We start from the raw sequence: 15,727 nt of genomic DNA, 5'->3' as shown, positions 1-15,727 counted from the left end.
TATGCAGATTGGCAGCGTCCCTCTCTGGCCTTGGGCGCGTGTTCACAATCATGTTCTTAATACTCGCACTCTTCTTAAAAGAGAACAAAGGGACAGGTTGGTTTAACCCATTCGAATTTAGAATTTGCCATTTCTTCTGGATGATTTTCTTCAGATGGTTAGATGTTGTATTATATGTAGTTACACATATACTCCTTTCCATTGTCTCTCTCGTAGTCGTCTCAAGCAGAACATCCCTGTTGCAATTCCTTGCTCTTTTTTGAGCTTTTTTGATTACAGTCTCGGGGTAATCTCTATTCCTGAGTTTGGCACTGAGATTCTCTGCTTCCTTTTTGTAATCCGCCACATGGGAACAGTTTCTGCGGAGACGCAGAAACTGCCCGTAGGGTAGATTTTCCCTCAAAGACCGAGGGTGGAAGCTCAGGAAAGATAATAAATTGTTCCTATCAGTTTCTTTATGGAACACATTGCTGGTCAAAGTACCTCCCTCAGCTTTGATATTCAGATCGAGGAAAGGGAGGGTATCATTCGTAATCATTCCAGTGAAGAAAAGAAATGGATTCCTTTGATTGAGCCAGGTGAGGAAGGTTTCGGCCGAAACTCTATTTCCCCTCCAGATGATGAGGACATCATCTATATATTGGTGCCACTCCCTTATATTTTTCTGAAAGGGATTGGTAGGTTGAAAAATTACTTCTTCCTCAAACTTCAAGGCATAGAGGCAAGCCAAACTAGGGGCGCAAGAGCTCCCCATGGATGTACCATGGGTCTGTAAATAGAATTTATCTTCAAATTTGAAGAAGTTCTTGGTCAGCGACAATTCCAAGAGGCAGAGTATAAATGCCCTTGGTTTCTGAAAATCCCAGTCCTCTGCAAAAAGGATATTTTCAATCACCCTCAAGGTCTCTCGTTGGGGGATATTAGTATACAGAGATTCTATGTCCAGCCCAATTAGTAGGTCTCTGTCTATATCAAACTCCAAGTTCTTAATGAGATTAAGTACCTCTCGAGTATCTTTCAGGTACGCAGGCATCTTTTGTACAATCGGACGAAGATAAAAGTCGCAAAATTTGGATAAAGGTTCCAGGATTGAGTTCACACCAGAAACGATAGGTCGCCCCGGTGGGTGTCATGCAGGTTTGTGTACCTTAGGTAAAGTATAAAAATAAGGTACAGTTGGATATTGATTACAAAGAAATAGTGCCTCCTTCTGGCTAATCCAATCATTTGCCAATGCTTCCTCTATTAGCGAGGAAATTTGAATCCTTATTTCTTCTGTGGGATCCCTCTCTAAGATGGTATAATTCCTTCTGTCATTCAACAAAAGAAGACATTGGGCATTGTAAGTGTCTTGGTCTTGGATCACTATCGCCCCGCCCTTGTCAGCTGGTTTTATAACGACTGATTTATCATCCCTGAGTTCTTTAAGGGCCTTATTCTCCAATGTGGATAGATTAAAGAATGGTTTATTTGCTTTTGTTGAAGTTAAGAGATCTACCTCTCTCAGTACTGCCTGTTCAAAAACCCCCACCTCTGGAGGTAACTGATTAAGGGTAGGAACAAAGGTCGACTTATTCCTAAGGCCTGTGTCGTCCCCCTGATCGGAAGATTCTTTACCTTCGAAAAATACTCTCAAACGTATATTCCGAAAGAACCCAGCTAGTTCACACTTTAGTTTAAATTTGTCGGGTTGGTTAGTGGGGACGAATCCTAGACCTCTCGATAGCACTCTCTCTTGTGTCGGTGTCAGAATCTTGTTCCTTAAATTCATGACTAAGCTAGGTCCCTGCTGGTACTCGGTTCTCCTTCCCGGGTCATGCTGCGAGTTATCCTCTGGTTCATATCTTCCCATTGTACCCTCTGTGTCCTCTGTGATCTCTGTCTCCCCCTGCCTCTCCCCCTGCCTCTCTCTAAAAAAGGCGGATATTCTTTCGGGAAAAATTGGGGTGGGCCCATCGGTGGGTACAGTGGAGGCCAACCAAACCCCATTTGTGGTCCGTGTTGGTAAGGTTGCATGTATCCTCTCGACCAACCTCTACCCCCGTATCTAGGTCTGTAATCACTGTCACTGCTCTCACTCCCTGAGCTAGAGTGATCTGAATTCTGACGAGTTGGCTTTTTCTGTGTCACTGTATTTTCTTTGTTTTTAACATACTCATCATTGATATATGGGTAAACTTTCTCCCTAGAAAATTTCTTCAGATCTTTCTGTAGTTTTTGAACCTTGGAATTTACCAAGTAGTCTTTATATTCATTGACTACCTTATTTGTCTCTTCCAATTTATTTTTAAACACAGAGATTTGGATTTGTGTTCTCAGATTATCCTCACTTGCTTGGATTTGGATCAAAAGATCATCTGAGATCTTTTTAGCTGTATCTATAATAAGGATAAGCCAATCTCTGGAGCATCTCCACGCAATCAACGGGCAATTTTTTCTGAAGTAGTGTCTTCCAAGAAAATAAGAGGTTCATTGACTACTAGGAGACCCCCAGGAGCTGCATTGGCTCTCAGATACTCAGTGAGTATAGCTCCATGTAGGATAGTCTTAACCTGTGTCCTTTTGAGTTCTGTAAGTGCATCCCAACCCTCCACCTGTGTAAGTGCCTGTGTAAGTGTAGTGTCCCCTAACAGGGACGGGCATGCTAAAATTCTGGCTGCGGCCTCATCTCCATAGGAGAGGCCTTGTTCCTCCATTTCAGATTCTAATAGAACCTTATTGGGGATTTTTTTGATTAAACACAGGTAATACCTGAAAACGTCTCTACGGCTCAGCGGCCGTGCTATACTCAAAAACACAAGATAGGAGAGACAAGGGATTAAGCTTTCTCTGACTCCCTCACTAGTACTTAGTCTCACACGACAGAGAAACAATCAGAAACATAAATAACTGTGCTGGACGCTACATGTGGGAATATCAACAGATGTCTTAGTACTGCCCTCACACACTTGGTAGTGTCATGCTTCATCATTGGGCCGCATCATACACCCAGGTGCAGACCAACACCTTGGATGGAGCACAATTTTTTAGTATGTACGATGAAGAGAAGTGGTGAGGGTAAAGTATAGTAAAGAAGACAGACAAAAATCAAGCACAAAAGTGTAACTCTAAACAAAACAGGAAAACAAATTTTCTCCTGGAAAAAGGGACCAAGAGAGGTGCAGAAAAAGATATAAAACTGTCTCGAGGTAAACCCACAAATGTTATTCTTGTCAACCTCTGGCAGGATTAAAATCAACAAAATGGGGTATTCCGGGAAGGTAACGACCCTTCAATCCCCACTGCAAAAACCAACATGTTTCTGCCAGCTTTTTATGTGCCCAACCGGATCACTCTGGCATTCATCAGGGTGTTGCTCCCTATTTAATGGTCTATACCACTACTCGGGTATTCTTTACCTTTTCACTCGGGGTATTACCCCAGCATCACTCTGTTTTGGGATTTCCAAGAGGATGTACAATTCTACAACAAGAAAAGAGGAAAAACAAGTCGTGATTTTCAATCTTGTAATTCTTATTGTTATTTATAATTCTTATTGTATTTCCCAAGCGTCCATTAACGTGATTAATATTCTCCATTGCAGCCTGTTCTTCTAACAACCCCCTGAACCCGTGCAGGTGGACACCACAACCCACAAGGAACCCTACACCACTGGTTTGAGTGCCAAATCATTCATACTCAGAGAACCCTCAGTGTATTTACAGTGCTTATGCTTTAAAAGCGGCAAATTTAGCTCTCTCTAACACCTCAAAGAGGCGGAACATCAAATGTTTTTAATCAATCTATGTATAAATTGTATCCAACTCTCAGTGGAATCTATGTACTTACAAGAGTCTACGAGTCCTGTTCTGAACCCGGGACTGCGGGGGAGGGTGCTCTTGTCGTCACACTCGAAATGAAAATGGGACATCACTATCAATGCACCAAGTTACCACAGATAGTTAATCCATCCCAGCTAGAAAGAGTACGAAGTTGGCAACTGGTCTCAGCATACTACAGCCATTCATGGACAATTTAAGATTATGTTGGAGATTGTCTGATCCCTTGCAGTTTTTGAAGAAGGTAGTAGTAGAGAATAGCAAACTAATAATGAAGTTCCAAACAGAATCTGAAGATCAAGGGACAATAGTTAGCTCCTTTATAGGTCTAGGTAATGAGATCAAAAAGTCCCTTAGCAAGCCCCACAGACCAGCACCATAGAACCCATGGTGGTTTGATCATGAGTGTTCCCTGTCTAAATGCCTTCTGCACAGACCCTTGCCAAAGAGTCCAGGAGGTTACACTATGGTGGCTTCACTCCAGAAGCAGTATAAGTCTATGACATCTCACAGAGGAAAAGAAGTCATTCACCAACAGTAGGATATTTTAACACATAAAGCTCAATCAGGGGGAGAGGAGTTGGCCTAACGGCTAGAGCGGTCGACCTTGAATCTGGGGAACTGGGTTCGAGTCTCGGCAATGACGCTGAACATCCTGTGATTCTGGGCAAATCACTTGATCTCCCCGTGCCTGACCAAAATGAATGTGTGTCCTCATGTAACGTAACTGGTGCTATGTAAAGCGCTCTGGTACCCGATTTGGGTCAAGTTTGCGCTATATAAAACTGCAACAACAAAAAAAGGGATAGTAAATCTTTTTGGCAAGCTGCAACTAGTATGCGTTCACTGGATCAGATGACTACCAACTGTTGTCACATAGATAGTGAGACATGGTTTAAGCATTTCTCAAAACTTTACTCTGATACTGACCCCAATCCCCTACCGTCTTTCGATCAGGTCCCTTTTAAAGCTATAAAGGTTTCTCTCCAGGAAGTTGTCTCAGCCATTCATCAGAGAGCGAGGGGTAAATCATCAATCATGGAGAACCTATTGACTTAATAAAATCCAATTTAGACATATGGGCTCCTTTGTTAACCAATGGCTTTAACAGTTTAGGCCACTCTACTATAACAAATTAATGGGCAACTTCCACCATAGTCCCTATTTTTAAAAAAGGTGATCGCTCAAAGCTTCATGGTTATCTTTTTGATCAATATTACGGCAAAGACATTCGGACGGGTTCTTTATAATAGGAATTCAGAGTGAATTAAAGATAATAACATTTTGAACCTGTGGCAATACCTTTTTCTCGCTGGTATTGGCACTGTGGAGCAGTGCCTAAATTGACTTTGGTAATTAGCAAGCGCATAGTGGTTAAGCAATCAACACTATACTTAGGGTTCATGGACTTTGACTGTGTTAACCGACATATGTCATGCCAAACCTTCAAGAGGTGGCTCTCATATACACTGTTCACACTCTATACAGACACCAATGCCAGGGTACGGTACGGTCAAAGTTGTGAAGTTTCTGAAGTTATTAAGGTTAGGCATGAAGTACACCAAGGGTGCCTACTTGCCCCACAATTATTCATTTTATACATTAATAATCTTAGTTATAATTTTAGTTAGTACCCAGTTGTCAGCCAGTACCCCTGACAATCCAAAGATAAATTGCACTCCTTTGCCAGCATTGTTGTACGCGGATGACAAGGTTCTATTGACCAACACCTTAGGCTCTGTGTATGTTAGTCCATACTTTTGTGGATTTCATGGCTAGTCTTGCTTTGTTGACCAATTTTTCAAAGCCATTTATAATGATATGCGTCCCAAAGAATTCCGAAGTGCCTAAAAGTAAAGTTGGTTCAGACACCTTATTCCGTGCAAAAATGTTTTCTTATTTAGGTGTCACTTTTAGCTGGTTCTAGGGCACCACACATTTCGCAAAATCGTGAAAAATTGTTCAGGACAACGGGTTCGCCTTTTAGCCTTCCGTGTCCCTCTAGTGGCTGGACATTGGTTCCATTGCTACACATTTATGCTGCAGAATGTACATCGACAGCTTCTGATGGGACAGGAGTTTGGGGTAAAGTTGATTGCACGCCTGCCTATACAGAGGGAAGAAAATTAGTTCTGCGGGAGAATTTTGGCCGTTCCTGTATCATCTTCACATTTTATCTGTCATAGTGAGTTGGGCTTAATTTATTTAAGGGATTTTATCTGGATTAGACCCACTTTACTGTGGCTGTCTGTCTGGCGGACTAAGGAAGCATCAAGGGCTATAATTACTGATTGTATGCAATGCGACAAGGGTTTATCCATTCCTTGGTTGTCATTTGTGAAGGAATTGTTTGATCGGTTTGTTTTTTCTGACGCATTCTCTGACACAGCCTCCTGTGATGTACTTAAACAAAAACATGTGTCTGCACTGTTGTTTTAACCCAGTGGCATGAAAAGAGGGTTAGGGACGAATCACAGAAATTAACTATTAAAAACTACAGGGCATATCATCAAAGAACAGCGTTAAATATCACTGAGTGGGCTTAGCGCGGATTTGCTTAACGCGCCTATCGCCGGATTTGATCGCCGAGATATCGCGTTATTTACAACGCATATCTCCACGTCGATATTAAACCAGGTGATAGCAGCGAAATCCGCAAACATCGCAGGAAATCCGGCGCAACAACGGAAGCGATAAGGTATTCCTTGCAAACAGGGAGATGTGGATTCAGCCATAGAATCAACCTCCCATCATATGTACAGCTAAGTCTGCTTTTTTGCAGACGTTATAACCGCGGTTAGTGCGGATTTTAACGTCGGTATTGGTGTCCTAGTCCACCTTGTTGATAGGGAGAAGTGCTGTTAGCCATGATTCCCGTGTTCTGTTTGAAGGAAACACCCACTTTGCATCTCATTAGAGATGCAAAGCGAGGCGTCGGTAAAAAGGCTGCTAAAATGCGCTAATGCATGTTAGCACTGCCTTGTAAATAGGGCGAAGACATTATCAACGCTTTTTTTGCTTTTAAAGCCAAAAAAGCGGTGGTAAGGCCCTTGATAAGATGCCCCTACCTGTCTATAAATATAGGTGCTAGCTTAGACAGTTATTTACGCAAAAGAATAAGCAACAGGGAGAGCTTCTTTTATTTTGGTTTTGAGTGGACACAATAATGTATTTACTCTGTTTTCCTATATAGCACCAGTCAAATCTAGCTATGAGTACATGACCGTTTAATAACAAACGTAAACAATCAATGGTTCACTTTCTATTTTTTGCAGTTTTTAAAACTATACACTAAACATTTTCTGGTCCCTCTCATGAGATCAAGGAATTTGAGGCATTGTGTATCAGCTGATCACTTTCTTCAGGAACTCTTAGATTAAGTTAAGAGACATGTGTTACTGTACATTCACAGAGCACTATGCACTTTATTTAAATTGTGATTATTGTGATCAAATTGGCTTTTAAATGTTTTGACTCGAGAACGCATTTTATTATGTCTGTATTGTAATATATTTTATCAGATTTTATCGTGTATGTATGTACACTTTTATGCCGAATAAAGTTTATTAATTCATTCATTCAGATTCTGCTTTCAAAAAGGTGCATTTTGATTCTCATCTGGCTTTAAAAGAAGTAATATACCTCCCAACTGTTGATCACAGACTTCAAGGCAGTGGAACAGGGGATAAGCACGGTGCTCTTTTCGAATTGCTGGATAAACAGATTGAGAACCTTTCCAACACCCCTTTTAATGTTGTGAAGGCATCTGATCTGGCAGGGGGAGCATCAACGACAGCCAGAAGAAATCTATTTTTAAAAGCACTGGCGCGTGGATACAGCACAAAAATAAATGTCCCTTCGTATGCAAATTGAATGTACACAACTATATTGGATGCTTTGGAAGAGATAACGAGTCATACACTTAAAGAGATAAGATATTCTGTATCATTCATATCGCAAGCGCAGTCTCAATCATCTTCTCTTCTTCAAGCAGCAATCTTGATGATAAAAGAAAACACCTTCTTTCAATGGATCATAGTGAAAAGCTCCATCAAGGAAACATTCCTAGAAGCAGAAACAGAGTCCTTAAGATAAGCAACAGAAGTTTTGACTATGCCAGAAGAGACCTCTTTAAGGCCGGTTATGTAGGATGCTTTTAGGTCAACGGTTATCTGTGGCCAAAAGGTACATTTCTATCTGGCATGTGTTTGATACTTAGAATCCTGCCCGACCCAGCAGCAACATTTGGAATGTCAAAACCCAGAAACTGAGCCACTGGGACCAAAGTATGAACAAGCAGCTCTCTGCACAAGGAATTATGCAAGGGTATAGGTGTTAGCATGCATTTATTGTAACAAAAGCTACTGATGGATGTCAGAACCCCTTTCAGAGGGCCACAGGCATGCAGGGCCTAGTGGGCCCAGCTGTGGTGGTTCAGGCTGTTTACTCCTGAAGTCCCAGGGCCCGACCTACTATGGACCCTGAACTACTGAGTCAAATACCCTTCTACACTTGACTCTCAGTGGTAGCTGTGGCTGAGCAGTCAAAGGCTCTCTCGCCGGAAATGTATATACAGGTAAGTGAGCATGACTCGCATCTCAAGTGCAAACAGTTCAAACAGTAAATCGATGTCCAGTCAAATACTTGCTTTTATAAGAAAAAAAGTATATTATTTATAACCCTAAACATGCATAGGAATAATGACATTCAGAAACAACAGCACAATACCCAGGAGACCAGGGCTCTAGTGGTTGTAAGGCAAATCCCTGTCCCACCCTCTTCCGTGTAATCCACTAGGCCTTAATCAAAAGTGCCCCTTTGGCTCTTCAGCAATTAATCAAATGTGTCCCTGACAGCACCATTAGCAGCAAGTCCCTTGGGGCCCAACAAGTCCAGTTCATGTCTTACATGCTCCTCCATCATGGAAGCATCCAGCATTATAGCAAGTACCCTAAGTGCAAGCACCCATGAGTTCTGATACTGCTTGCAGAAAGTGGGCTGCTCGCAGCCCAGGCAGCAGCACACAGCACTGCAAGCTCCCACTCCTGAGTGGCACTCCCGGAGTGCTCCACTTATGGGAGCAGCTACCCGCTCACAAAGATGCGGTAAGTTGATCTTCTCCAGCAGGGGGGATTCCTTTCTTCAGCTCTCGACTGGAGAACAGTGAGTGTGCGGCATTGTCCTCAGCATCCTCAAAAGTCCTCAGGGGACCGTCAAAGGCAGTTTTCTCGCTGTGTTGGTTTGACCTGTCAAACACAGCATCAGTATATTCCTCTGGCAATGGCCCGAAGCCTCTTGGCGATGTTGGCAATAGCGCCCCTCGTAGCATATGGCGTTGCCACAATACTTTACAGAATTGGCGCAGACTTCTTGGGTGGAAACAATTCCACCACAGCAATTCTAAGTCTCAAAACTCTCACAGTACCAACATTACCGATGACCCCTTATGGCACATTGGGTTACTGCAGCACGGCAGTACAGGTTTAACAAGTCCAACGCAGCACTATGTCTCAGCCCATTTCTCAGTGGCCCTCTCATTGGCATACTGGGGTCGCTGAAACTACATTGTACATGAGCAAAGACTTGATCAGTGCACAGCTGTTTCCTCTCCCCTCACTCAGGGAGTCCTCTTGGCAGACTCCCTACTGGACCTCACTTCCCCCAACACTCTCCTCTTCCTCACAGGGTACACTGGTCTTGGCAAGCATGCAAGTGCTGGTGCACCCGCTCCAAGACAGGTGGTGTTGGTTTTCCTGGGTGAAGTCCCCTAACCCAACAGGGAGACTAGCAGGCCTTTGCACCAAGTCCTGATCGCAGGCAGACATCTCACAGTTTCCCCTCCTCACACAACCTGTCTGGCTGCTTGGTAGATGAAGAAGTTTGTGGTCTCAAACTCTCCTTGTTATAGTTCATTTCCAGACACCAAAATGTAATTTAGGGTCTGAGCCTTTGAAATTTTATGTTGGGGTTCTGATTCTTTCAAAGTGGATACCACTCTCTTTCTTCTTTACTCTTGCAAGGAAGTCTGTCACAACAGGCACAACTCTGAAGTTATTGACCCACAATATAATGCAAGGGAGTGACCAGAGTTCACACCTGGATGTCAGACATAGTGATGTGTACATCAAAAGGTTAATCCCAGGCTCCTAGTCCTACTCATGGTGATTCTCTTTTCAGCCTCTCCTCCTTCCTGAGATGAGTCCTATCCCTTTCCTTATGAGCTATCACTGGTTCAAGTACAATCTTTTGAATTGCAAGGGAGAGTCTCTCTCCCTCTCCCTTCCTCCAGTGTGGCCTACCCAGCTCACAGGATTGTCAAAATACACAAATCTTTCTGGGGTGATTCCTCTACTCCTCATGTCTTCACCAGGCAGGCCTGGGCTTCCCAAAAAGGACTCTTGGGTCCTCAATGCAATGCACCATAACAGGCAAATTTTCTCTCAATGTACATTCACATAACACTTACTAGCCAGCATGCTACCTCCATGTATTATACCATTACAGGCACACCTACATTCTGCACACACATTGTTTGCGAGCACTGTTCAGTACTGTAGCATTTCTGTATTTTACAAGGGGGTGCTATTTACAAACACTGCAAGCACACACACACACACACTCTAACCATGTGTGCACTGCACAACACTTCACCCTTCATATATTATACTTCATGCAAGCACAAATACACACCACATCTCTGTGATGTATTCCAAGGATGAGTCAAGCACACAGCAGTGGAAAATGTTAACAAGCATTGGCATAGCCAATAGGTCTCGCCTTTGGGATCTTATACGTGTTTAGTTATCCAGCACAATATCCTTGGTGCAACAACATCAACTGTTGCATGGCTAAACACTTATAAGGTCCCATGGGTGAGACCTATTGGCTATGCCTATGCTTGTTTACTATTAGGAGTTTTGCACTTGCAACAAAGAGCATGGCACTGCAAACCTACCCCCTCATTATGAAAGTTTGGGAACTCTTCTCCTGTAATGAAAATCTAGCGCTCTTCCCATGCCCCGCTCTTTCTTCTTTAAGGAGAGTGGAGCGGCCCCGCTGCCATGAAAGTGCAGCTGCCAGAATCCTGCTGTGACAAAATTATAAGGAATCCAAAAGGACAAGGTGAAGAACTCTGACAAAAATAACAGACATGATTTCCCATCAAGTAAATGTTTGACACAGCAGGCGGCAGAGAATGGCATGGGGCTATAGATTGGTGCATAGGGATAACAAAAAGTGAGCGCAAGCCTCTTTCATACCCCTCGTGTAGTCACTGTGCGCAGTCGGCCTGGTATGCTTGCCCATTGACGAGCTCTCATGGGTCGACACTGCCCTCTTGTGTCACTGAAGGGAACTGAATTCCTGAATTTGTTTTCACAGGTATAAATCTCTCCATATCACTAGGACGTCCAGAATGAGACTCAGTTCTCTGAAAGATGGCCCTCAGTCCCTTCAGACGTGACACACTGGACTGCTGGGTGCTAAACTCTTAACTCTACTTAAAGTAAATGAGTAAGTGGTGTCTACCCTTTGATTGTGCACATTTAAGTGAACCTAATCTTTTTTTAATTAGCTTCTATATGTGTCTTTAGATTTTTAAATTAAAGAAAAACCATATGCATACATACACACACAAAACATACATAAATATATACATACTTGCATACATTACCATTTGCCCCTTTTTAATTTACTAGTCCTTGGCGTGATTTTAGTCGGAACATGTCACCCCCTCTAACACTCTTAACACCGACAGGTCTTTATGGCAGGAACTAATGCTTACATTTTGGGATTTCTGGGGGCGGGGGAAGGGAGAGGGAGGGGGGCTGTAGCAGTAGCCATGAGATTAGAAGGAAATCGGAAACCGCTGAAGACAGCACGCAGCCTCAGTGGATGGCTGCGCTATCTGAGGGGAGCAAAGAGAGGCTTCTCGAATGAGCCCTGAAGTGAGAAGAAAGAGGAAGGGAGGAGAAAGAGAAAGGGAGGGGTGAGAGACAGGGGGAGAGAGACTCGGTGGGGTGTGAGTAGAAAAACAGCAGCATGTGGAGAAGGGGGACAAGCAGACGAGGCAGAGGAAGGCCATCGTGACAGAGAATAGGGTGCCAAGAAGCAGAGGAAGGGAAGAGAAAATACAAGGTAACTAAAGTGCCACCCAGGACCCTCCATCAGGGGACATCCATGGGAGAAATAGGATCACATTCCTGTGGGCGACGTAATCGTCAGGAACACAGTCCATTGACATATACCAACGACAGAGTCACATTTCAAGGGCGACGTTTTTGTCTGGAACACATTTCTATGACGAGCTTCATCAGGCGCACAGTCCTATAGACACACCAGTGACAGGATAACATCCCTATACTGCACATGCAATATTGCTCTGGATTGCATCAAAGACAGGATCACATGATTCTATGAGACACAGCGGTGACTTTCCCAGCGCTTCCAGGAATCCTTTCAAATGGCCCCGCGGCCCCATTACATGTGCATTTTTATGTCTGTAACATAAATCACTCCAAGATCTCCCATTTCATGTTGCCCCGAAAGTTAAAGTACATCTACAGTGTTTCCCTTGCGGGAGCGAGCAGCGGCAGCCGCGATAATTATACACAGATGGCGCTGCAGCTCGCTCCCGCAAGGGAAACGCCATACATGCACGAGTACTAATAGGAAACAGTGCAAATCATGCACAAGTTTCAACAAAAGCCCTGAGTGATTCCAAGAGGTCACTCCAAAGCAGCGCTTGTGCACTGCGTAGGCAAGACCTAAAAAGGCGAGTGAGCCTGTAGGCCTAACTTCAGTGAGACATGGCAAAAAAGACCTGTTCACTAGTGCTGACCACTACACAGTATGATGCCACCACCGCACTTGTGCTGCTTAACTCACTATCAGGGTAGCACTTTAGCTGACCATCCCGATCCAACAACACTGCAATCCATGAGACAGGCCTACGTCATGTCACACACATATGATCCATGTTTGACTATGACAAAACATTAGCATTAGGGATCCAGGCAACAGTACAGTTGGACACTCAGGACAGGGGTGTATGTCTTCAACCATGCAGAGAAGTTTTCAGTTCCATCAATTGAAATAAGCACATAAACATTATATTCTAAGCGGAAAATAAGGAAAATTATAAAGAAGAGAAACCCATGATATACTTTGCAGTTTCGTCTTCATACTGTGTGCCAACATCCACTCAGTGGAAACTACAGATTGACTCTGAGACCCACCCCAGGAGGGGGAGATGTGTTATGCAGCTCTGTGGTCAAAGTCTTTGCAGAATTTCCTAAAAAAATGTGATGTGCAGTCATATATAGGTAAAATGGTGGCAACTGTTCATTTAAGAACCTTCTCGCTTGAGAACCCTTTGACCTCTTTTTGTACTTCTCCACTCAACACGTGTCCATACAGGTGCCATTGCATATTGCACAATGTCCTCCTTCTCATTTCTTCTGGAAGGTTGGAAAGGCTGGTTCCCAAAACTGAGTCTAACCATTATACATGGACATTGCCCTGTGTGCTCATGAATCTATAAAACATCAACGTTAAACAAAGGATATATTTATGAACTGAGAACAATGTATGCCATTCCCATGGCTGCTGCATCTCCCATGATCAGTTGTATCTAAAGCAAGAAAAATCATTGTGCCACAATGAACCATGAACATTTCAACCTGCAGCGTAGCTAAGGGTATACTTTTCAGCATTGACTAGTCAGACTCTTAATAGCGGTCTGACAGTAGTTACTGGGAGCGGGTGCTCATAGGATCAAGTGCTCTCACCCACTCAAAAGTGTCATGCTTCATCATTGGGCTTGCTCCTTGTTGGCTGGAGCTGAAATGTGCAATGGAGCATGCAAAAGGGCACTTTACTGGAGATCTTTCTATGATCACCATTGGAGGACTGGAGAAATGAGTGTGTTGCAGTCAGTGATTAAGAAGATAGGAACAATTTGAGTTAAAATCAACTATAGACCTGTTGGAACTAGCGATGTAATAGGGATCCAGGTATATGATGAATTAAAAACAGTGTGTGAAACTTACTGGACAAAATGGGCCAAGGTTCTCAGATACAAAGGTGTATTAGATGTTACTAGAAGTCGATGTAAAATGATCTTTACCATTGGTCGACATGTCTCATGCCTAAATATGTCATGGTGCTATAGAGTGGCATTTCTTCAGGACCTACGTGGTTGCATACCTAATATTCTTAAAGGAGGGGAGCCTAAAATATCTTAAAGTGTCCTTGCCACTGTGGATGGCGTGATAATCCAACCAAAACAGATAGAAATTAAACACTCATGAATTTATCTGTATGTTCACATAAAAAAGTGAAATTTCATATAGTGGGTAAGGTCCCCTTGGTCAACGAGAATGTAGCTCACTCAATGGCATGCAGGCTTTGTGTTTCAGTGATTTATTTTTACACTGACCTACCCCTGTCCTTGAACCTGAATGTCATTTCAATCTTGCTTAACCACAGAATCATGCCTTATGCTCTTAAAAACATACTTAAGTATTCACTGTTCCTTGCTCACACCAAGGTGCATGACTAGGGGTGGGCGGAATTTGCGAAATCCACTTTCGCAAATTATCGCGAAAATGTTTAAAATTATCGCAAACAAGCGGAAATATCGCGAAGATGTGGAAAGTTTTTTTCCCGCATGTCCGCGAGATTTTCTGCATGGTTGCGGGTCGCCAACTTACCCATGTGGTTGCTCGCGGGCGCGGCAATCTTGTTTTGAGTTGTCTCGCGGTGCATGATCACGAGAAGAAAGACGTGATCGCGCAACGCATGACGTCACTGCGGGCGTGAACTGTCGCGAGACAGCGCAAATGGCTAAAAACAATCCAACCTCTCATGGAGAACGTGTTCGGATCAAGAAAACTTGTCGGCGAACGCAGGGATTCAGGTAAGGCGATCTCGCGCGCGTGAGAATGTATTATTTTACAGCGCGAGCAAGAAACAAATTATCGCCAAGCTGCGGAAAGCGGAAATTTTGACATTTTTGCGCTCTCCGCGGAACGCGAAAATGTCAAATTATCGCAATTTCTGCGAACGGAACGAAAATTTTGCCCAGGCCTATGCATGACTCATGTTCTGGGAAGCTGACTGATCTTGTTCCGCTCCTAAGCTATCTTTACTGCTCTTAGATGATATCTCTTCATCTAAATTCTGTACTAAGTGTGCACAAAAAACAGTCCATGACATGACATCTGGTTCCATGCAGGAGGTTGAATCCAACACTTCAAGGAAACCTGGGAAAAATCAGCTTCTGACCTTTTGGTGTTGCGGATAGTCAAAGAGAGCTATCAGATTCAGTTCTCCTCTCCCCCACAGATTCAAGGGCCAAAAAATCCCTTGGTTCCTATATAAAGGAAAGAAGGAAGCATCTATCAAGTAATTTATGAACTTTTGGATGGGTTATTCCATTCTCGAGAGAAAGGGGTGCTTTGTTTACTCCTAAAAGACACCTTTATAGTGATAATAGAATTAATAGACCCCTTTTTTCACATACCAATATAAAGGAAGACTCAGTCTTTTCTGAGCATCCACTTCTAGTTTCAGGTGGCAGCTTAAATCTGCCTTTGAGTCTTTGAGAAGCTGGTGGCCACACTTGGAGCCCAGCTCCATCTTTAAGGATGGCCAGTTTTTCAATAAGTATACAAGTGGATGATTCATGCTCGTTCAGGTATTCAGGCCCACCATGTATTAAAGTCAGTATGTGACTGTCTCAAGAGGTCTCTAATCATTGTCCCCAAGTGCCAGATGAATCCTGCTATAGGAAGATGATTCAGTACAGATGCTGACATGATCTTCCTTCCAGAAAGCAGAGCAATATAGATACAACGATTGAGCAAATTGTTGGATCTCCATTAAGTTTTGGGAAGGATGTGGCTGAG

The sequence above is a fragment of the Triturus cristatus genome, chromosome 4_2 (assembly GCF_964204655.1).
Source record: "Triturus cristatus chromosome 4_2, aTriCri1.1, whole genome shotgun sequence".
In the NCBI taxonomy this organism is placed as follows: domain Eukaryota; kingdom Metazoa; phylum Chordata; class Amphibia; order Caudata; family Salamandridae; genus Triturus; species Triturus cristatus.
Note: the sequence above shows the minus strand (reverse complement) of the source record.